The sequence below is a fragment of the Schistocerca cancellata genome, chromosome 7, assembly GCF_023864275.1.
Source record: "Schistocerca cancellata isolate TAMUIC-IGC-003103 chromosome 7, iqSchCanc2.1, whole genome shotgun sequence".
Taxonomy (NCBI): domain Eukaryota; kingdom Metazoa; phylum Arthropoda; class Insecta; order Orthoptera; family Acrididae; genus Schistocerca; species Schistocerca cancellata.
In genome coordinates, this window is record NC_064632.1 from 368,387,336 (window position 1) to 368,410,224 (window position 22,889).

Consider the following 22,889-nt stretch of genomic DNA (forward strand, 5'->3'; position numbering starts at 1 on the left):
GTATGGCTCACTCAGATACCCAATATGAGCTAATTTTGCTATGGCAAGGGAAACTAGAGAATGATACTTTGTTTTCCCAATGTATTAAATGCTTTTCTCTACAAACTTGAATTGTCAATATTTTTTTCAATAATGGGAAGTCAGGATAAGTCTTCATCGGAGACACTATCTGGTGTGAAGCAACTGTCTTTATTTGTCTTTAATCATGCATTGTTATAGGTGAGAATGACTTGGAATCAAGAGGTTCACTGAGGCATATGAAATTAACTGAGAAGAAAAAGAAACAAATAATAGAAAATGACTTGCAACTTACCTGAATAACACAAAAAATATAGAACCTTTCAAATAACATTAGATTACTTTTTTTTCCTTTTTCCCTTATGCACATGTTGTGGTGCATATTGGGACCTGGTTTGCTACCATAGTTCCACCAAACAATAGTTTTCATTACTTTATCTTTTCCTATGCAGTAAGAGGACTTGCAGAACCTGTCACATTATCATATTTTCAATATTCTTCTCAGTAGCAAATGTGTTGAGGCAGATCATAATACAGAATGGATTGTGTGAATCTGACTGAACAATCAGAGTTGTCAGCTTATCACTGATGCCAACTGAAATTTGCAATGCAGTGTTGACTAGTAATTATTCTTAAGTAATCTGATTTTACAATTGTAATAATTTTAATTATTTCACAAATTACTGTAGATTTATATCTACATGTAACTTGTGTCATTTTTTTCTCCAGCCCCTCCCCCCCCCCCCCCCTTACACACACACACACACACACACACACACACACACACACACACACACACACACACACACACACCCTTCTCTGTTCACTGTCTATCTATCTAGGTCAGGAGTTGGGCGAGTTTTCTCTTATAACTTCTGTTTGGCACAGGTGGAGAATACATTTTTATTGTAGTTTAGGGCCAGGTTCAGTAAAGTATTGTAGAAACAGAGACTTTATTTTTACTGAGAGCTCTTTCATCAGGAAATTGTAATGGTTTTAAAAGTAAAGGCAAAGAAGGAATTTACAACCAGTAGAAGTGAAAGTCACAGGACATTCAGGATCCTCAGAGACATTACATGTATGTGAGAGAAGGTTGGGGTAATAACGAATGAAACAAAACATTTTATTCTTGCGAAATAGAACAGTCCTTTGATCATGATCTTACGGAATAGATTCTTGTTTGTCATCACAAACCTTTGTCACACTACCCTGTATTTGGTAATGATTTGAGCTCGTAAAGGAAAACTTCAGTATTCTACTTTCAGGGATGTTGCGTCTTATTAGTAGTATTGTGTCTCTTGTGAAATAGCGAAAAAAATCATATAATAATTACTCCATAGTTCACTTATGTGAGTTTTAGCTATTGCCAATATGGTAGTTGGACTGAATAATAATCCTTGATTTTCTTTACTTTCTTAAATTCTTGTTCCAATAAATTTTTAGTGAAGATATAATCTCACTGAGACAATACATATTGAGGGAATTTTACGGCAGGGGACCAGGTTGCCGTGTTTTCTATTACACTTATAAAATGTGATAATTCACAGAAAAAATTTCACAAGTTTTCTTTAATAATCTTGGTACAAGGATAAATATCATATTACATTGGTAAGAGTTACCATCATAACTTACTAATATCTAAAGATGGGGCAATGGAGTATATATGAATGGTAGATTTGAGATTGTATGTATGCTCAGATCTTTTATAATTGACAGTTTTATGTAACTAAGGAATTATAAAATCATCTTGAAGGCTGTGGCTTAGCTTTTTTTGGGCATCTTCATATCTCTTTCTGTTATACATATATTAGAAAACTATACAGTTCATAGTTCTCCTTGCTCTAATCTATTTTATTTACACATATTAAATAGTTTCAACAAAATGATGTTGCTGTTCATTAATAACCAATAGTTTTCTTTATTAAGGCTTTTGTGGAGGCATTAGCTCTCTAATGATAAACCACGAACTGACAGACCATTAGTATAATTACTATTTCAGTCACAGATCAAATTAGTTATTGATTATAGCTGTTTTTGTGATAGACGTGCAATTGGTTTCTTATCCAAAGTCTTAGCTTGTAGTTGGATAGAGACTGATTGTTCTTTATTTCTCCCTTATGTAGGAATGTTGATTCAGAAACATATCGGGACAACAAGCACGAGCCCGCTTAATTAAACCAAAGACTCTGAAACTGGACAAGATTCATATAGAGAGAACAGTAAGATACCTTACATGTCCTATTTTAACTTTCTTTTGGCACTGCAACTGTTTAAGATGGCAGAAAGAATTGTAGAGCATGCGCAGTTTTCTTATGTTTTCTGCAAGGGTTAGTACAGGGCCCAGGACACAAGTTTTAAAGCAGAGCAATGTGAATGTCTGCATAACTATGGCAGTGATGTTGTGAGTTTATTGTCCCACAATTTATGTCATCCTATGTATCAGCTATCCAAAACATTTCCAAAGATGGCAGATAGAGAGTGTCAAGTAATTGATTTATCATAGTTAAACATTGATCATTACTGGAAATGAGCACATACTGTCAGCACAGAGAGCATACTAAAAATATTGAAAAGTTTTCTTGTTTGAATGTAGTTAGAGATTCATGTCATGTAGTCATATGGTACTTCCCATTTGCACGCCACATGCACAGTCGTTTTGAAAACTGATGTAAATTGTGCAAATGAGAGATGATCTGTAGGTTTTGTTATTTTGTCTTATGTTTCTATGTTATGCAATAAACACTTATTAATTAATATGTCATTAGAAATAAAAATCGCAAAGAAACTGAAACTCATTATCTACCTAGGTAAGGAAGGCAGCCAGAGCCGTGGAACAGATATGTGCTGCAGAAAACTTTCAAATAAATTTGATTAGGATACAGAATGCAAAATGAATAGTCACCCCTTAAAAATCACATTCCTTGCGTGAGAAGTATGACATCTATATATATATAGCTACATCACAATGCCCTACAGCCAAATTTAAAATGAAGCTATTGCCATTGGAAGAACAAAGAAGAAAATTAATATTGCAATCCCATGTTCAGCACTAAAAAATAAACTGTTGTATTTCTTTAACAGATCAAGTATGAGTAAACATACATTTATCAGAAAATTCTGAGAAAAAGTATAGTATCTGCACTGCAAACTGTGAAATAAACAATCAGGGTAAGCCACGATTGTGAAAATAGGGCTTGGCTGAGAAATAGTTTAATAACTGCACTGCAAACTATGAAATAAATAAGCAGGGCAAGTCTGATGCTAGTGGAAATAGGACTCGGTTGGTCAGACATAAGAATTAGGAAAGGATCTCAGACTTTAAGACCAGAGATTGATCATTTGAAACTTTACATGAAATTAGATTTGGAGGAAGCATAAAACTTTGTGAATGAGTTGCAAGACAATATTAGCTATAAATGGTACTCTGTATTCCAATAAGCTGAAGATATTTTCTGCATCACATATTTTGCAATTAATTAGTAAAATTTCAGTTTCACTTTTAAAATCTAAGTACACCAAAGTGTTTAAACATAGTTGAAGTTTATTAGGTACCATTATTTTCTGTGTTTTTAAGAGACAACATTTTAACCAGTCAGCTGTAGAACCAACAATTTATTTAGTAATTAAATTTGCTTTACTGAGTGCAGGCACAGGGTCCTATGTAGTAGCCCACATGATTATTTTGGTTAAGAATTTCATTTGTTTTGAGAGACTGGACATAATTGTTGAGAGAATGACATACATAGTGTATTTTAAAGGGAAAGAAACATGCCCTGTACACTAACATTTATTTTAAAAATATAATTTAGATGTCTTGATATACAATGATGACTAAAAAGTATCAGAAATTGTATCAAGAAATAATCTGCAGCAAGTTTTGTACTTCAAATGAGAAACATTCAACAGATTTGGGGAAGATGATCAGTATGAAACGTTGAATGGAAATCCGGTAATGGAACCTAATGTGCTCAAGCCTAATCTTTAACTGACGATGAACCATTTAAATATCTTTCAACAGGTCTTGCTCAAAGTAATTTCAGTTTCAAATAGAAAAGTAGTTTAATGTAAAAAGTAAATACCATACCTCTAAATACACAAAGTATTAACTGAAGAGAAATTGCAGCGAAAAAATAATTTGTATCACTCTTTAATTGTTATTTCATATTTACTATAATTATGAAGGCTAGAAAAAGATGCTCATAAATATGCACTTTTCATTGTGATAAATCCAGTAATCACCATCAAACAGAAAAAGTTTTGAAAATGATGCTTGCTCTCTTAAAAACATTGTGGAAGATAGAGTTAATTGCTATAGATGACGATAATGTACAAAAGAAACTTTAAACTTGTGTTCAGGTTAGGGTACTGTACATTCACATCTTCAAGGGGTCTTGCTTGTAGGAAATGCTCATTTCCCTTCTAAGGAATGTGTACCATAGCCTGCTGTTTGAATAACACTGAAAAAAATGATTATTAACATCAATGCAATATGTATCATTTAATACACAATGCAGCATTTTCATGAAGGTTGCATTAAAGTCCATTGTCTGCTATGTGGAGATAACTATCACCATTGACATTCTGTGAAATTCAGTTATTTGCTTTACATTATGAATATAAAAAATATTTTTTTTTGTTATTTCGAGCAAAAAATTTCTTTTTTAACACAGTAAGTAAACTCCCCATATATATATTTTTTTATCTAATAGTCTCATGTATCAATAGTGCAGTATTACAAATACAGTTTGTTTTTGCCACCTGTACTAAGCTGATGAATTGCAACTTATACAGATATCCTAAGAAAATTATCTCTGAGATGGCATTTTAATTTTAGGGTTATAAAATTTTTTTGTGAGTGCTAATTGTTGCCAGAAATTTCCTTACATACACTGTTCTCAAGTGCAGTCATCTTGTTACAATATTTCTCTTCAAAATTTGAATTCCTCTGCTTTTGGTATTCAAAATATAAAAATATAAAATTTAATTAATTGGAGTCTATTGTCTTTTAGTTGTTGAAGCTTTGAGAACTGTATTGGATGGTCTCACTGATACTTCTCCGTATATTTATCAAACACCTGCTCATAATCTACACTGATCAGCCTGAGCATTATGACCATCAACCTACTATCGATCCAAACCTGTCCAGGTGGTAGCAGTGTCACCTGGTGAGGAATGACTGCTAGTTGGACACATACAAGGTGCATGTAGTATCAGTGAGTGTGCTGTCCACGTGTAGAGTGAGGAAGGTGCACGGTCTGTCTGAGTTTGACCGAGGGCAGATTGTGATGGCCCAGAGGCTCAGCTTGAGCATTTTGGAAACATCACTACTTATTGGGTGTTTGAGGGGTGCTGTGGTGAGGGTTTCAGCATGTGGCAATATCAAGGTGAAACTATGTCCAGACATCTTGGGGTTGAGTTGCCACCTCTCGCTACAGATGTCAGACATTGTAGGCTGGGCAGATTGGTAAAACAGGACAAGCAGTTAACTGTGGTGGAACTAATGCCAGTTTTTAATGCTGGTCAGGGTACAAGTGTGCCCGAACACAAAGTACACCGAACACTCCTAATAATGGCCCTCCACAGCTGACAACCTGTGCATTAACATCATGACATCAGCAACCTTGACTGAAATGGGCCCATGACCCCTTACATTGGATGCTGGCACAATGGCAGAGCATTGCATGATCTGATGAATCCTGATACCTTCTTCATCATGCTAATGGGAGGGCGCGAATCATCATCGTCTAGCTCCTTGACACCTGTACTGCAGGAAGGAGACAAGCTGGTACCATCTCCATTATGCTCTGGGAGACATTCATGGGGGCATCTGTGAGTCCAGTGTAGCTCTTGTAAGCCACCATGACAGGACAGCCGAGAAGAATTGTACACTGGTTGCAGATCACATACCCCACCCTCGTGTTTCCCAACAGCAGTGGCATTTTTCGACAAGATAATGTGCCATATCACAAAGCCAGGAATGTGATGGAGTGGTTCCAGGAACACAGTGGCAAGTTCCAATTGATGTGCTGCCCCCTCCCCCCTTTCCCCCCTCCACCCTGCCCTCCAACTCACGAGATCAGAACTCAATTGAACACATCTTGGATGTGATTGAACATGGGATCAGAGCTCACCCACACCATCTTCCTGGAAGTTATGGGAATTAGGTGTCTTGCGTGTGCAGATGTGATGCCAACTCCCTCCAGGGACCAACCAAGAGCTGTTTGCTTCCATGCCACAATGTGTTGACACTGTTTTCCATGACAAAGGTGATGTAGTGGCTATTAGGTAGGGGATCATAATGTCCTGGCTGATCAGTGTATAGTTCCTAACATTAAGGATAGACTAAAAACCTGAAGGTCTTCATTAGCACTTCTAGTTCTACATTGTGAGAGAGCATTTTGAAAGAGCCTGCCCTCATTGCAAAACCAATAATTTTACTTGCTGGAACACTAGAGGTAACATCAGCAATGAATGCGATCTGTCTCTGTCAGTGCCAAATTCACATCAACAACACAAGACAATGCAACAGAAGAAAGAAGAAGTTAATTATTTTGTCCCTTCAGATTCAACATATCACTCAGCAGATGGTTTTTGTCATCTTTTAACAGTCTATCTAGATGCTGATGCTAAATTACATTGCTTGAACATGCCGTTTTGCCATAGCACTTTCTACTGTGTACCCACTAACTATCTTCGACATCTCCAGAAGGTGATAAGCAATCACTCAAAACATTACAAAGTTTCCAGAATACCATTTGTCAGAAAAAACACATACAGTCATTATATTAAGTTATAATTATGATTGTTTATCATTATCATTAGTACACCCGCCAGAATAAATAGAGAGGAGAACCACTAACAAGTCCAGTTGGTGCACCTGGAATGCTATGAATAGTAAAAACAGTGCAGCAAAATGCAGGCAACCTAATAAATGCAGTACATGATGAGAATAAGTGAAGTTTTATAGGTTAATGAGGCAACTGATAAAATGAGTGTGAAGGAACTTACCCAACCCTAATGTCTTAACATGCATCATCCTCATCTCCTTAAAATTTAATGTTCTTTCTTCATTCTACTGAATTAGGGAAAACGAATGTTCAGAAGAAATGCAAACAAAGAATGCAAATAGTGTGCCACCATAACACATACACTGATATTTTTACCACAGTCTTTCATCATGACTTTCATGAATTGCTCTTCATAAGCAAACTCTAATGGGAAATATTTGATATTTGAAAGTTGTACATTTTTTCCAGTTCCCGCCATTGCTTCATCTCTAATTAAATCACAAACCAGAGTTACATCTGCAGTAATCTTATTGTACATGTTTTCCTATTCAATTCCTTCCTATCACTCAGGAAGTTACATATACAACAAAAACTTGTCACTTCATCTAACTATGCTTCATTTTATAATGTCTTGTATATACCAATTTTAAATGATCTTAGTCCTCTTTGAATATACTGTTTTCCTAAAACAATAAAATTTTTTCAGTATTTTGATGAGGTTCCAAGTTGTAAATATTCACAAAGCATTTGAGAAGTCAATCATGTATATGTTCCACATTTCATAGCATTTGCTAATGTGGAGAAATTTAATTGACAAGGTGAGGCCACAACATTGGGATCACAAATTTACTTCAATCTTTGTACACCTTTTAGTAGGCCATTAAAACAACATAATGTGCAAGTAGTAAGGTGCACTACTCTGGCAATTCTGAGAAAATCACAAGAGAAGTTTTATGTTTCTATTATGTAATTATGTATCTGTGTATTAGTATTGATTGTTAACGTTCATGGCGGCCATGTGGTTAATGTTGGAGTTTTGCAAGACAAACATGTATGAGGCGATGGCTCAGCTCCTGCTCAGACTTAATCTTTAATCTATTTTTTTTAATCACTTGTCATATTATTTAATTTATATGACATTTGAGAGGTAATATAATTAAAAAACCTCATGTATTTGCATGATGTTTTAGTGAATTTCATGTTATTTGACTACTTGCTATTTTTAATTAAATTTAATTATTAGACAAACATATTTATAACTGTCAACAAGTAAATGAAGAAATGTATAGAGATTTCCTGAGAATGTATGCCTGTTTTCCTGAAAATGTATGCCTGTCGTGATTTGTGAAATCCCTCATACATGCAATCTGGTAGGGTACCCAGAACTACTTTTCACCTTGAGACTTTGAGCTGCAGACACAGAGGCAGGCCCCATTTACCAGTTAACCTGTGTAGTGGTGAGATGATGTTAATGTAGAAAGCACAAGTAGTGTAAATGCAAGTTTTTTTAATATCACAGAATTTACACTTGTACTACAAAAATTAAGGATTGTGCGGGAGTCAAACCATCGCCTCATATACATTTGTCTTATTAAGCTTGAATACTAACCACTTGACCACCATAAACTCAGATGGCCGGCACCTACTCACAGATACATTAGTTACATAATAGATACGTAAAACTTTACTTGTGATATCCTCGGAACTGCCAAAGTAGTGCATGTTACTACTTGCACATTATGTTGTTTTAATGGCCTACTAAAGGTGTACAAAGTTTGAAGTAAATCCGTTATCTCAATGCCTTGCCCCCCACCCCCTCCCACATCCTTGTGTGTGTCACAGATTAGAAAAAAGAAACATGCCAAAATGTTTAATTATATTACCTTATCGAAACTCAGTGGAATGTTCATAATTTTGTCCATGTAACAAAATTGCATAGACAGGAATAATAACATTAGGCACGTACTTCCGTGGTAGGTACATTCACAATGTAGTCATATGTTTGAACTCCTGTATAAGTTTATGGTATTCACATCCACAAAACACTCATGTAAGGCACTAGCCCTGAATACCCCTTTATAAAGCAATAACTGGATTTTCATTTTTGAAAGTGGTAAATGGAAGAGATTCATGGAAGCATGAATGGAATGTTTGTTTTATACCCAATATGAATTGGACGTTAGCTCACTGTACTTTCGTTTAAATAAACAAAAGAATCTGCCCAGTAAAAAATATTGAATCACAATTTTGTCTTTGAAGCTGTTGGAATAGAAACAGTCTGGTTTCATGATTGATAAGCTGATTCTGAATAAAAAGAAAAATCCTGTTTTGTATTGTTGCTATTTCAAATATTTGATATAACATAATAGTTCTGATTTTTAAACATTAAGTGCTTTGTTCAGTGTTATTCAGACAGTTTGATAAATTGGCTAGTTAATTAGCTCAGTTAATGCTAATTAGTGTCATCCCTCACTCATTTCTGCTTTTAAAGCTGGATGCTTCTGGGAGAGCTACTAATGAATTTTTCTTTAGTTGGTTGTTATTGTTGTGTAACTAGGCATAAATAAAATTTTATATTAAGTTAACATATCTTTACAAGAATCTGAAATGATTAAGGAAATCAGATCAAAATGGAATCATTTGATTAGTAGAATTAATTGGGAAGGGTAAAAGTCTGTTGCTTATTTTACAAAATAACAACCAACCACCAAGACCTTCCTTATTATGAAAAGCTTATATGTAATGCTAGAGCCTTTGTTCATTTTTGTCTGGGTAAATGTTTCTGACATTTAATTTTGCTCAGTATTAATAAGTAACATTAGAAGCTATACATGTTTTTGTGTAGCTGTTTTTTTCTATTTGAACTTATTTACAGAAGAAGAATTATATTTTTGTCATACAATACCTGTTTCTTTCTCTTTTTATCCTTCCCTGTACGCTGGTCATTAAGGAGGAAAAAAGGTGAAGAGTTTGGAAACAACTGTTGAAAACAATTGCAGCACGCTCTCACTACACTATCACGTATATCTTGAAACTTTTGTTTTGCACTAATTAAAGTTTCATGCATGGTTAACAACAGGATTAACAAATAAATTCACAAACTTTTGTATGCTGTGTATTTAAATTGTTACTTAGTTGCATGTTTTAATGTTTATTTTCTATCTTTTTCACTTTGCCTGTAACGACAATTTAATTTATTAATTTCATAAATTTATGTTACTATATGTACACATTCTCAGATCACTCTGTCATTCTTTGAACAGTTTTCTTTCATTTTCTCAGCTGAAATATTCTTATGCCTCTTCATTGTAGTAGCAATATCGTTAAATATTTGACAGCATGGTGTTTCAAGTTCCATAAGACTTGTTAGATAATTTCATATAATGTTAAAATGACAATAAATGAAACTTTATTTTCAGACATATCGTTGCCTATTTTATTTCCATATTATCTATTAGTTCATCCAGAAACAATTTTTTCCCACCTAGTAAACAGACTTATTCTGTGCACCTAACATTTTTGCATCATAAGCTTACCATTTTCACAAATAAGTGTTTAACGTTCATTACAGTACCCTGTATTACAATAAACAGGAGTGCAGAAGAATTTTTAAGATTCCTTTTCAGTAGTGTTGTACAAATTAACAGTGTATATAGAAATTCTGCAACACTGAGTATAATACTGTTTGATAATTTTATATTTCTGTATGGACGAGTGCAAGCTTCTGTCACTATCTTGATCAGTAAAAATATACCAATGACTGTACTGATCTATATTTCCTTTGTTGTTATATTGCATTAACTAAACAAAAGATGCCTTTTTTCACAAAACTTTATTATTATTGTACAACATAGGTTTCAGCTTATAAGCCTGTTTTCTAGTACACGTCTGATTCTAAATATTGCAAGCAAGCAGGGATAAGCACATGTCAACTTCTTAATCTATGAGTTCTTGACTTGCACTATCTCCATTGACAATTTTGATGCAGTTACAGTTGTTTAAATTTGTATTATATTACATTCATTTACAGTAACTATGAATAAATATACACTGGAGTAGAACTATTTGTTCAGAAGTGGACATTTATGTTATTATCTCTTTAAGAACAAAGGCACCAAGATTCTTCTCCTGTGTAGAGGCTGTAACATTGTCTAAAAGGGGTGAACAATGAACTGAATTTGCTGATTCAGTATTAAATGTGGACACACACACACATTTTTTATTTACCTGTTTATTTTCTCCCTCTAATGGAGTGAACTTTGCACACTTTCCCCCTATCTGTAGGACTTGCACCACAATTACATCTTTGTGATTTTGGTATAAGTAATGTTCGACAATTAATGAATTTGGCATCTTTAATTGTTGTTGTGATTTTTATTGCTCTCATAAATTATCTTTTGAATGTGTATGTACTTGTAACATAGGACACATCATTATGCTTATAATCTAAATAATACATACATTCTATAGCTTACACAGTAAATAATTTAATATATTCACAGTATATACATAATGATACATAGCAACAATGATTTATAATACATAATCTATTATTTAGGGTATCAGAGATTTAAAAAATACAATTTTGTGAAATAGTATTGTCTTTGATTGTACATGAGTGGTTCCAATTCTAGTTTACTTTCTAATGGCATTTTTCTTAATGTGGTTCATAGAATTTATTACTCATTGGTTGCATTTTAGCTCACTGTTGATTCACATACTCAGCCGCACACTGTAAGTTCTTTTCTATCAGAATTTTTTTTAGGGTTGCAGGAGAAGTCTTCTCAGTTTTACAAGTCTCTTGGAAGTGCTTGTTTAATTTGAGACCACAGTATTAAGGCCCTTTCTCAAAAATCTGTGATCTATGTGAAAGGCACCACAATTATTTTCTGTTCCATGTGTTATGAGGATAAACATCCTCGTTGGTATCTAATTTTGTGGGATCTTGTAATGCCTTCGCAAAGGTTTTGGATATACACCATTATGCAAGTGTCAGAATATCAAAATATTTGAAAGGATTTGAACAGGATTATTTTTTCTTCTTTTATAGTATGATAGAAATATATTTTTTCTGCAATTTGAATATTCTTTCCATTCCTGTGAGAGCAGAGTTCCACCATACTATTATTCCATATTACATATATGGCTCAAAATTTCTATCATCAGCAGTTCACAGGAGGTCTTGATATGCATATTGAGCCAACTGTTTCATTACCAGTATCATTGAGATTAGTATACTCAAAGCAGTATGTATCTGTTCTTTCCAGTTTAGCTCACTGTCTATTGTTACACCTAAAAACTTAACTGGAATTTTTCCTCCTTTTTCATCCAAGAAAAACATCCATATATACCTCTTTTTGCTAATCGTTGAAAACAATGGAAATAGTTTTTTTTTAGATTAATAATTACAATGAAACCCGTATTTTGTGCTTTCCTGTGGTCCAATGCAAAACTAAGGAAACTACAGAATCAAGGAAAATATCAAAACCCCCAAAATACAAGCAAAAACATATGTAATTGGCATATTTGATTAAAAATTGTAATCCTCCCTTACACATTGTATAAGATCTGTACAAGCGAAGGAAATTAAGTGCACAATGTTCATACACATAATTTGATGATCCTTTGATGTCTCAGAATGTGTCTTATCAACTGATCCCTTCTTCTTTTCTGCCCATTTATATTCAGTACTTCCTGATTAGTTACATGACCTACCCATCTAACCTTCAGCATTCTTCTTAGCACCACATTTTGAAATCTTGTATTCTCTTCCTGTCCAAACTGTTTTATCATCCATGTTTCACTACCATTCATGGCTACACTTCATACAAATACTTTCAGAAAAGACTTCCTGATACTTAAACCTATATTTGATGTTAATAATCTTCTCTTCTCCAGAAAAGCTTCTCTGTCTATTTCCAGTCTACATTTTATATCCTCTCTACTTCAGCCATCAACAGTTATTTTGCTGCCCAAATAAGAAAACTTCATCTACTAATCTAAGTGTCTCATTTCGTAACCTAATCCCCTCAGCATCACCTGATTTAATTTGACTGCATTCCATTATCCTTGTTTTCCTTTTGTTGATGTTCTTCTTCTATCCACCTTTTAAGATGCTGTCCATTCCGTTTAACTGCTCTTCCAAATCTTTTACTGTCTCTGAGGGAATTAGAATGTCATTGATGAACCCCAAAGTTTTTATTTCTTCTCCCAAGACTTTAATTACTGCTCCAAATTTTTCTTTGATTTCCTTCACGGCTCGCCTATATACAGACTGAGTAACATTGGCACTAGGCTACTATCCTGTCTCAGTCCCTTGACTCTTATAACTGCCATCCAGTTTCTGTACGGGCTGTAAATAGACTTTCGCTCCCCTGTATTTTACTCCTGCTGCCTTCAGAATTTCAAAGAGAATATTCCAATCATAACTTTGAAAAGCTTTATTGAACTCTACAAATACTATGAATTTACATTTGCCTTTCCTTAACCTATCTTCCAAAAGAAGTATCCCCAAATCCAGTCTGTGGGGAGAAACAACTTGACCATGTTGCTATGAGCAGACTGTCCGCATCAGAGATACTCAATGTAAAAGTTGCTAAGAGTGCAAGTTTAGATTCAGATCACTATCTATCTGTCTTTAAATTCAAAATTAGACCAATATATAAAAGAAAGAGCGAATATCAACCTAAAAAGTTTGACACTCAGAAATTAACCAAGGAACACAATTTCAGGACACTTTTGGAAAAGAAAACACCTAAAACATGGGAACAACTTCAAAAAGACATAGTACAGACAGCAAAAGAAACCATTCTCCTTACCAAAAAATGGAAACATGCCTGGTGGAATGATGAGTGTGACAAACTAATCCTAACAAGACAACGAGCTTGGAACATTTGGAGTGCCAACAAAAATGATAAAAATAGGAACTCCCTAAAAGAAGCCCAGAAGCAAGCTTCAAAAGTCCTTAAAAAGATCCAAGTTCAATACATAAAAGACCAACTAGCATCAATAGACTCCAACTTCAATCAGAACAATGCTAGGGACTTTTACAAAACTTTCAAAAGTAACTTAAAGAAATACTCTCCTCCTAGTCTATTTTTCACGGACCCAAAAACGCAGAAAACTGCATACAATAGTACAGAGAACTGTAGAATACTTGCTGAATATTTTGAAGAACTACATAACTGTTATCCACTGAAAGAAAAATTTAATTTCAATATTGTAAACCCAACACCACCAGACTCCAAGCCGCCAACCACAGAAGAAATAAAAGAAATCATAAAAGAGTTTAAAAATAATAAAGCCCCTGGAGAGGATAATATAGTTGCTGAACTATGGAAGTACTCTAGTGACAACATGATACAGTGTCTATCAGAAATACTAAAAGAAATCTGAACAACACACAGATTACCACCAGACTGGACATCTGCATTAATACATCCACTACATAAAAAAGGGAAGAAAACAGATCCTAGCAATTATAGGGGAATCTCCCTCTTACCAGTGACCTACAAGATCTTGTCTAAGGCGCTTTTAAAAAGAGCAGAAGAGATACTTGACAAACAGCTAGGAGAGTATCAGGCTGGATTTAGGAAGGGAAGGTCATGTGCAGAACAAATACTAAATTTAAAGAACATAATAGAAATGAGGAAAATCAGGAACTTAAAATATGTAATTACTTTTGTGGATTTTAAAAAAGCCTATGATTCAATTGACAGAAATACACTGCTTGATATCTTAAAAGAATTGGGACTCAAAGCTAAAACAACTGCAATAATTAAAGGTAGTTTGACAAATACAAAATCGAAAGTAAAATTTAGGGGAGAGCTCTCAAAATCGTTTGAAATAAAGTCAGGTGTCCGACAGGGAGATGGTCTGTCACCTCTGCTTTTCAATTGTGTCTTGGAGAAGGTAGTTCGAGAATGGAGGAAGGCCTCAATACTAAAGGGATTCAACTAGGGAGAAATCCAAACAAGATCACTGTCGACTGTTTAGCCTTCGCAGATGACATGGCATTGATTACAGATTCACTAGACAATGCCCAAGAACAAGTAAGAGAACTACAAAAACAAGCAGCCAAAGTAGGACTACAAATATCCTATGAAAAAGCAAAGTTTATGACAAACATCTGTGATGCTCCTCAAAATATTGCAGTTGACAACAACACAATACACAAAACAGATTCCTTTAAATACCTAGGAGAGTGGATTACATACAATGCCAAAGAAAAGATAGCTATAGAAACTGGAGTGCACAAAATGGAAAGAGTGTTTCATATGACCAAAAACGTTTATAATAAAAAATCCGTGTCCTGGAACACGAAATTAAGACACTACCAAACAGTGGCCAGACCTGAAGCTCTCTATGCGGCAGAAACACTTTAACTAACAAGAAATGGAGATCTTGAGAAACTAGAGAAGGTCTAAAGAAGAATTTTAAGGAAAATACTGGGAGCTAAAAGAAACGATAATGCTGAATACAGTTTAAGACCAAACAGAGAGATATATCTGAAAACAGAGAAACTAACTGATGTAATGAGGAAGAGGAGACTACAGTTTTTTGGACATATATTCAGAATGGATAACAACAGACTAACCAAGCGGATATTCACATTACTCAATAGCTACAAATCCAAGCCAGCATGGTTCATAGAGACTGAAAAGGACATTGAAAATGCTGGAGTTACAATAGACACAATAGAAAACAGAACACATTTCAGAAAGGCAGTTCAAAAGGCAGAATTTCTGGAGAGAAAGAAAATAACTAGACGAAAGTGGACTCGAGAAGAAAGGGAACAACACTCTAAAAGGATGAAGGAAATTTGGAAACTGAAGAAATCTAATACAATGAAGAGTAGCCAAAGTTGATTCATCGTACCCTCCAAATGGGTTATTCGAAAGAAAAAAAAGAAGTTGTTGAGTCAGTTTTGCCTCGTTAGCTCCTACATGTCTCTGGAATCCAAACTGATCCCTGAGGTCAGTTTCTGTCAGTTTTTTCCATTCATCTGTAAACTATTTGTGTTAGTATTTAGCAATAATGACTTATTAAACTTATACTTCACACCTGTCAGAACTTACTTTCTTGGGAATTGAAATTATTACATTATTCTTGAAGTCTTGAGGGTATTTTGCCCTTTTTTGTACACAGATACCACTTCAATTATTTTAAGTTGATCTGGAAATACTCCTTCCTGGAATGAACAGTTGACAGTATCTGATAATGGTGTAATTAGTCTGCTACCACTTGCTTTATTAGATACTTTGTTTTATAACCTTTGTAGCTCCTCTTCAGATCCTTATTTCAAGAACATCAAGTGGCTCAGGTTATGTGTGACTGTGGTCTGCTGATTTCCTTGGCTGCCGCTTCCATGCTTTAGGTTTACTGCTGAATCTGTGCAGTTATTGCTTGGGATGTCCACAATTTCTGTTTTATCTGCAATAATTTTGTTATTCACTTCCATAATTTATATTTCATTTGTTCTCTTGGTGTGTTTTTTGTTGCCTCTCCCAGTAATAATCATATCTCAGGCTGTTTTCATTTTATTTGTTAATTTTGAAATAATCTCATTTACTGATTTGGGTTTTTCTTGACTTATCAACTCTCTGTACTACTTCTGGTGCTGTTTGTTGGTTTCAATACTATCCTTTTGTTTTATTACTCTTAAGGTTGCCCTCAAATCTATTATTTCCTTTGTGATCCGCTGCTTTTTTGGAGAGTTTTTTTCTTTTCAGTAATGCTATATAGAAATAATGCATTAAGTGTCCTTGAAAAGCATTGTGTTTTTCACTTGTTCCTTTGGCCTGAAGGGTATTTACCCCCTCTGTTGCCTTGAAGGGTATTTACCCAACTCTCTATTCTTAATGTTACTTTAAATAAGTTTGTGTTTTGTTTGTGTGTAAAGTTTAACAAATCTTTCTTAATTTTTTTCTTCTGTTGTGAGTTCAGACTACCACATACTTCACATACCTGTCTAAAATGATCAGAAAGTTCTGTCTGTGGAACCTTTGTTGTATATGCAGTGCTATCTATATTATTGATAATATTATTAATAACTGGCTTGGTTTACATAGTCATTGTCGTTGATTCATGTGCAGTTGCTTTCATGGTGTATTGTATTAGCAGCTCCTCAATTTTTTTCCTTTCTTTATGTCTCTCTTCCTATATCAATATTAAAATAACCACAGCTTTCTTTTTTGTGGTAAATTTGACTTATTTTTGAGGAAAGTATTTATTTTGCCACTTAGTGATCAGTACACACAAAATACTCTTAAATCATTCTCAATACGTGTAATTTTGAAATCTTTTTCATTACGTTTAGGTACAATTTTCTATGTATCATTCATACTACTGTCATAATTCTCAGCTGTTTTAACAGATATTACTACTCATTCAACGTTAAACTCTGACCTGCAGAAATAGTTTGCAAGAACATAATCTGCATCTCCAGCTTCTATGGTGTTGTCTGAGCCACTACAGATGGACCTCTCAATTTTTGCGATGTAACATGACAGATGCTGTTTGCACAAGATCTTAGAAATCCTGGTTTTGGTGATGACTGGTACCAAATGTTTGTGGGACATAGAAAAACAGAGTGAAACTCTTTGCCTTTAAAGTTTTAATTACACTATGAGAAATTTTATTTAGAATAAGTAAACTACACCATTTCCTTTTCAATTTGTCTGTGTTGTTCACTGAATACAGTAGGGATCTTCCTTGCTTCTTGTTTTAACTGAGAATGTTCTCAATAATGTTGGGCTTTATTTCATAATATGTAGCTATTGTTTGTATTGTATTAAGTTCCTAGTCATAGTATGTGTACTCCTTACATTTGTAATTGAATGAGGAACCGCAATTCAATTATTCATGCGCATATGAAAACCACCTTGGTGCCTTCATTCATAAGTAGATACTGACACAAATACCCATTTCTCTGCACACATCTCTGCTCCAGTGTACGTTTATTCATGCTGTCCTGATAAATGTTGTATAGTTTAAGTCAAGAAATGGCAGATTAAGAAGTTGATGTGTTTATTTTGCTTGCTTGGCGTCTTTGGAATTAGTTGTGCACTAGAAAATAGTCTAGGCCATACAATTATAATAAGAGTTTTGTGAAACAAGGCAAAAAAACTGTTTCGTTCAGTTAAAACAACAATAAGCATTTCTCACAGCTACACACTCAGCTGACAACATTTAAAATGTTTACCCATTTGTTCATATATTTAAATATCCTGAAACTGCCCATAATAGAAATAAATGTAATAAATGTTACAAGCAGCAAATCAAATAAAAAGCCCTGAAGCACTAGCTACGGCTGGGCAGTAATAAAACTTACTTGCTTGCATGTTATGTACTAATGAATAATGACATGTTGATTATAATTGTACTTATAATGTTCATGTGTGAAACAAACACTACAGAATCTTCTTTCCAAAACAATTTTTCTGATCTTCTTTTCAGATTTAGGTCCCAGTGTAATGTTTATAATATGTGCAGAAAAATTTAATGAAATTTGTTGCATACAATTTTTTTGGACTACACTTTTCTACAAAATATACCCTGGTACAATGGAAAATACTCATACACTTATAGCATTTTTGCATTTAAATAATTCTTATTTATTTCACATACTATGCGGTGTACATTACCTCCGCAGCAAATAAAAATTAGCAAAATCATCTGTTTCTTTTATTCTTATGCTTTAAATTCTGAATTGTCTCTGAAAAGGAATTTTTATATTGTGTGCTGTAGTATGGTCAAATAGGATTTTATTTCTTCCTTCTCCTACTTAGTTTCCATCCTATGTTGAATTTGTGTCCTATGCTACCATTCTACTCCTACTTTCATTGAAACTTGCATCCTTCCCAAATTAGTTTTTTAGATGTTGTCTACAGATCACATAATTTTTTAAAATTAACTACACTGGTGTCCAAAATTAAAGCAACAATGGAAATTTTGCAAGGCTGCATTTATTTTGCCACAAAACGATGTAAACAGGTGATAGTAAAGTAGAAACAATGTAAAGGATACAAAATGTAATCAACTGCAACATGCACAATGGTAGACAAAAATGTTCTTCATTGTTTACCAATTTAATGGATTTGCAGACACACTCTGACAACTGGTTAATGTGCTCAGTATGGGGCATGACCACCTCTGGCACCAGTAAAGCCTGACAAAGACAGGCCATGCTATGAATGATGTCATCAATCTCATGTTGAGACAACAATGCCCATTCTTCCTGCAGAGCTGCTCACAAGTCTTGGAGAGTGGTTGAGGGGTGCCGATGTGATACAACCCATCTCCTTAGTATATACCTGACTTTCTCTATGGGATTCAAATTGGGAGAGTGAGCAGGCCACACCATACATCCAATATCTTCTGTATTAAAAAAAAGCATCAACCACCTGTGTTCTGTGAGGTCAAGCATAATCGTCCATCTGTACAGAGTCTGGGCCCACAGCACCTCACAACAACTGCATGTGAGATGCCAATATGTCCTCATGATACCTGACGGCAGTTAAATTTTGCTGATTCACCTGTACAAATTCATGAGGCGTCATTTGGCATATACCGCCATGTTGTTTAGCTCATGAGCAGCCGCTCGACCATGAAATCCAAGTTGTCTCACCTCCCACCTAACTGTCATAGTACTTGCAGTGGATCCTGATGCAGTTTGGAATTTCTCTTCAACTGTTTGTGATCTCTGTCAGTCAGCAGATGAGGTCAGCCAGAATGCTTTTGTGCTGTACATGTCCCTTCACATTTCGACTTCACTATCACATCAGAAACATTGGACCTAGGAATGTTTAGGAGCATGGAAATCTCACATCAGATGTATGACCCAAGTGAAACCCAATCACCTGACCACGTTCAAAGCTGATGATGGTCAGACAACTGTAACTGGTTGTATAGACAAAGTATTTTACCAGCATCATCAAGATGGAGAAGCACCAACATTTGGTCACATGGTCCAAGTTGTGGTACTAAAACATTCCCAAAACTCACAGAATCATCTCCAACTTTAACTACACCTCAACACATTGCTGCTTAAATGCTCCATTCAGTCATCAGTGCACCTGATGTGCCTTACTTCATTTGAAAAGAAGCAGACTTGCAGTTCTTTGATTACACTGCACTCCTCCAGTCAGCTATTGCCCAATTTCTGTGTTGTTTGGCTGTGTGAAGATGTGCAGCTTTATGTGGTAAATGCAGTTCCCTTTCCAATGTTGGCTCAGAAAGTGGCTGAGATGGACTTGCATTCACTGACTGCACCAAATCCTGTAGGGTTTGAAACCGATTGCCTAGGATCTTTTCACAACCACTGTTTTTACACCATGTTATGTGGCTATGACTGGTACACCATTCCTTGTAGACAAATTAGATAGCACCTATCAATAACCAACAAACTGGGTAACTCCATTCACATTGTGATCATGGGCATTTCCCCACACAGTAGGTCCTTTCTCCACTCTGTCATGTCTCCACATCAAGCCATCTTACTTCAATGATTTCATACATCTGACTGGAACATATACACCACTTCACTTCAGTGACTTACATCAGTTATATGTCTGCCAGATAACAGTTCAACATTATCTACAGCTGTCCACAGATATCAGTAAGCTCTTTCAAGTGGGCCACTATTACTTTGTCCAGTGAGATTATAATTTATTTTGTATCTGTGTGAGATTTGCAGGATGTTCAGATTTTTTCAGCAGGTCCCTGCATTGTTTTTTCTCTGTTTAATGTATATGTTTTATAGTTTCAGGACTGTGTCACTATTAAATTTAGATTATATACAACAAAATGAAACTTGTAGTCTCCTTCATTTGTTGTTAGATCATATAAGGTCCATATTATTTATGAAGGATTTATGCAACTAAACTCAAATTTAGATCATTGAAAAGTTAATTGTAAAATATTTCCTTTTGTGCTTTCATATAACTAAATTTAAAATTTAAATACCTTTTTCCATTTCATCAAACTACTGGTTCCTTTATATCCTGACACATTCCCAATCAGACATATTCTCAGTCATGAATTTCAATAAGTTATTTTATTGGTTGGAAACCATTTATATGTGTTGTGTCTCTTGAACATGTGTATGAGAGATGTTTAATAAAAGCTCCCTTCATTTTTATGTTATATTACCTTGGTGGTTGCTGAAAATCATAATACTATAGATACAGTTAACATAAAATGACAGAAATGCCCCTTTTAAAGAAAAGCCCTTCCCACAACCAGACTCTCTCTCCCTCCCTTCCTCCCCCCCTCCCTCTCCCTCCCCTCCCTCTTTGATGTATCTCGTGTGTATGTGTGGAGTGATATAGTCTGTACATACAGAAATCGGCAGCCGACAACCCAGATTTTCCCATTGAATCATGTATATAATAAAATACAAGACTTTAGGATGCTTACATATACCATCTTCCACATGAAGATGTATCCCACACTGCCATCTGCTTCCCCTACATCTGTAATATCCTCACATAAATTTTCTACATTTTGCTAGTAATCCTTTTCATATACTTTGCATAAATCCAAATTCTTCTTTCACCTTTAACAACTCTTTGATTTGTAATGCTGATGTGCGTTGGAATATCAAAGGGAAGTCAACAATACTTCTGTGTAATTTCTGCAACCATTTTGCATCTTAGAAATATGTGTAATTAAATCAGTCCTTCAATAAAATTTTACAATTTTCCATTTTTCTTAGTGAATGAGGTAACAAAATGAATTACATGTAAAGTTTTTCACACAGGTGGATTTATAGCTCAACAATGCTTGTAGTATACTCCTCATCTTAGATTACTCCTCGTCTTAGACATATGCTATAAACAATGAAATACGAATTTTATGTATGATATTTACTACAAATGGAAGGAGATCTGGTTTTGGTCCCAGTTTCTATTTCTACACTGCTGTTTTAATTGTAGCTCACTCAGACCTCTACTTTGGGAGTTCGGGTTTATGTGTGTGGGCCGCAGCAATTGAAAGACTTTCCCATAGTGTGTTTTCCTTCATTCCAAACCAGTTTCATGTGTATCTTCTCATATAATTGGTCCTTGGTGCTGACTATTTCTTTCTTTCATATCAATGTTGCTTTGTATTTTGAAACTTGTCTTCAAGGAGGTACTGTATTTTAACGGTAATATTTTCAACCCACCGAAGGTACAATATGTGGAACTCCAAGAAATTTTACGCTATGTGTCACATTTCCAGGAGTATTTTAATGTAATTTTCCGTGTATTATCTAAGCTCTTCTATTTTTTCCAAAGACATTGTGGATCTGGTTCTGGATCTTGCCAGTGGTTTCTTTCTTATCAGTTTGCATTTACACCTACAGTCAGCTACAAGTTCAAAACAAGCAGCCATAGTTAATTTAAAACAATACTAATTATACCACAGTTTGTATTTGAGACATGTGTCACATTTAAAATTATTTATAAATCTGTAATCCTTGGAGTTATTCTCGATCTTTGTAATTCAATCTATGATATTATTTAATAACACCATATCAGATTTCTGTAGTAACCATAGCCCAACTTAGGTGTTACAAGAATGAGTTGGAGCAGTAAGGAGTTCACCCAGCCTTATGAGACTGCTGGAAATTTATTTCATACAAAAACAATAATATCACCATTTGTACACTGTATATACTGGATAAAGGCAGGCAAATTTTTGATGAGATGTAACTGTTGACATGCTTGTGCAACATGTGTAACACACAGAACTGGATTTTTTTATGACTCTTTTTGTAAGTTGTTAAAATTCATAGTATTTTATGCCATGCCATATCAATCTTTCTTCATTCAGTCCATCTACCCTTTTAATATGTATCACTTTCAAAAGTATCTCCATCATGCAGCTATCAGAAAATGGTTTTGCTTGTTACCTTTTCCTCTTAATTTCACAACACATTTTTGAATTGGAGCAGATAATTGCAGTAGTATTTTTGCTCCCTGTACTAGATTCAGGGAACATCCCAGAATTAAAAATTATGTTAAATACCCTTGAAAATCCTTGTGGACTACCGTTATTGCTTATCAGGACTGCACAAAGACATTTTGCAGTTTATTTTCA

The 22,889-nt window shown here is 34.7% G+C and overlaps 1 protein-coding gene across 1 annotated transcript in view; it reads left to right on the forward strand.

Moving 5' to 3' along the window:
• The window catches only part of LOC126092606 (protein turtle-like), an 855,628-nt gene that overhangs the window by 826,902 nt on the left and 5,837 nt on the right, over positions 1-22,889 (forward strand). The window lies entirely within an intron of this gene.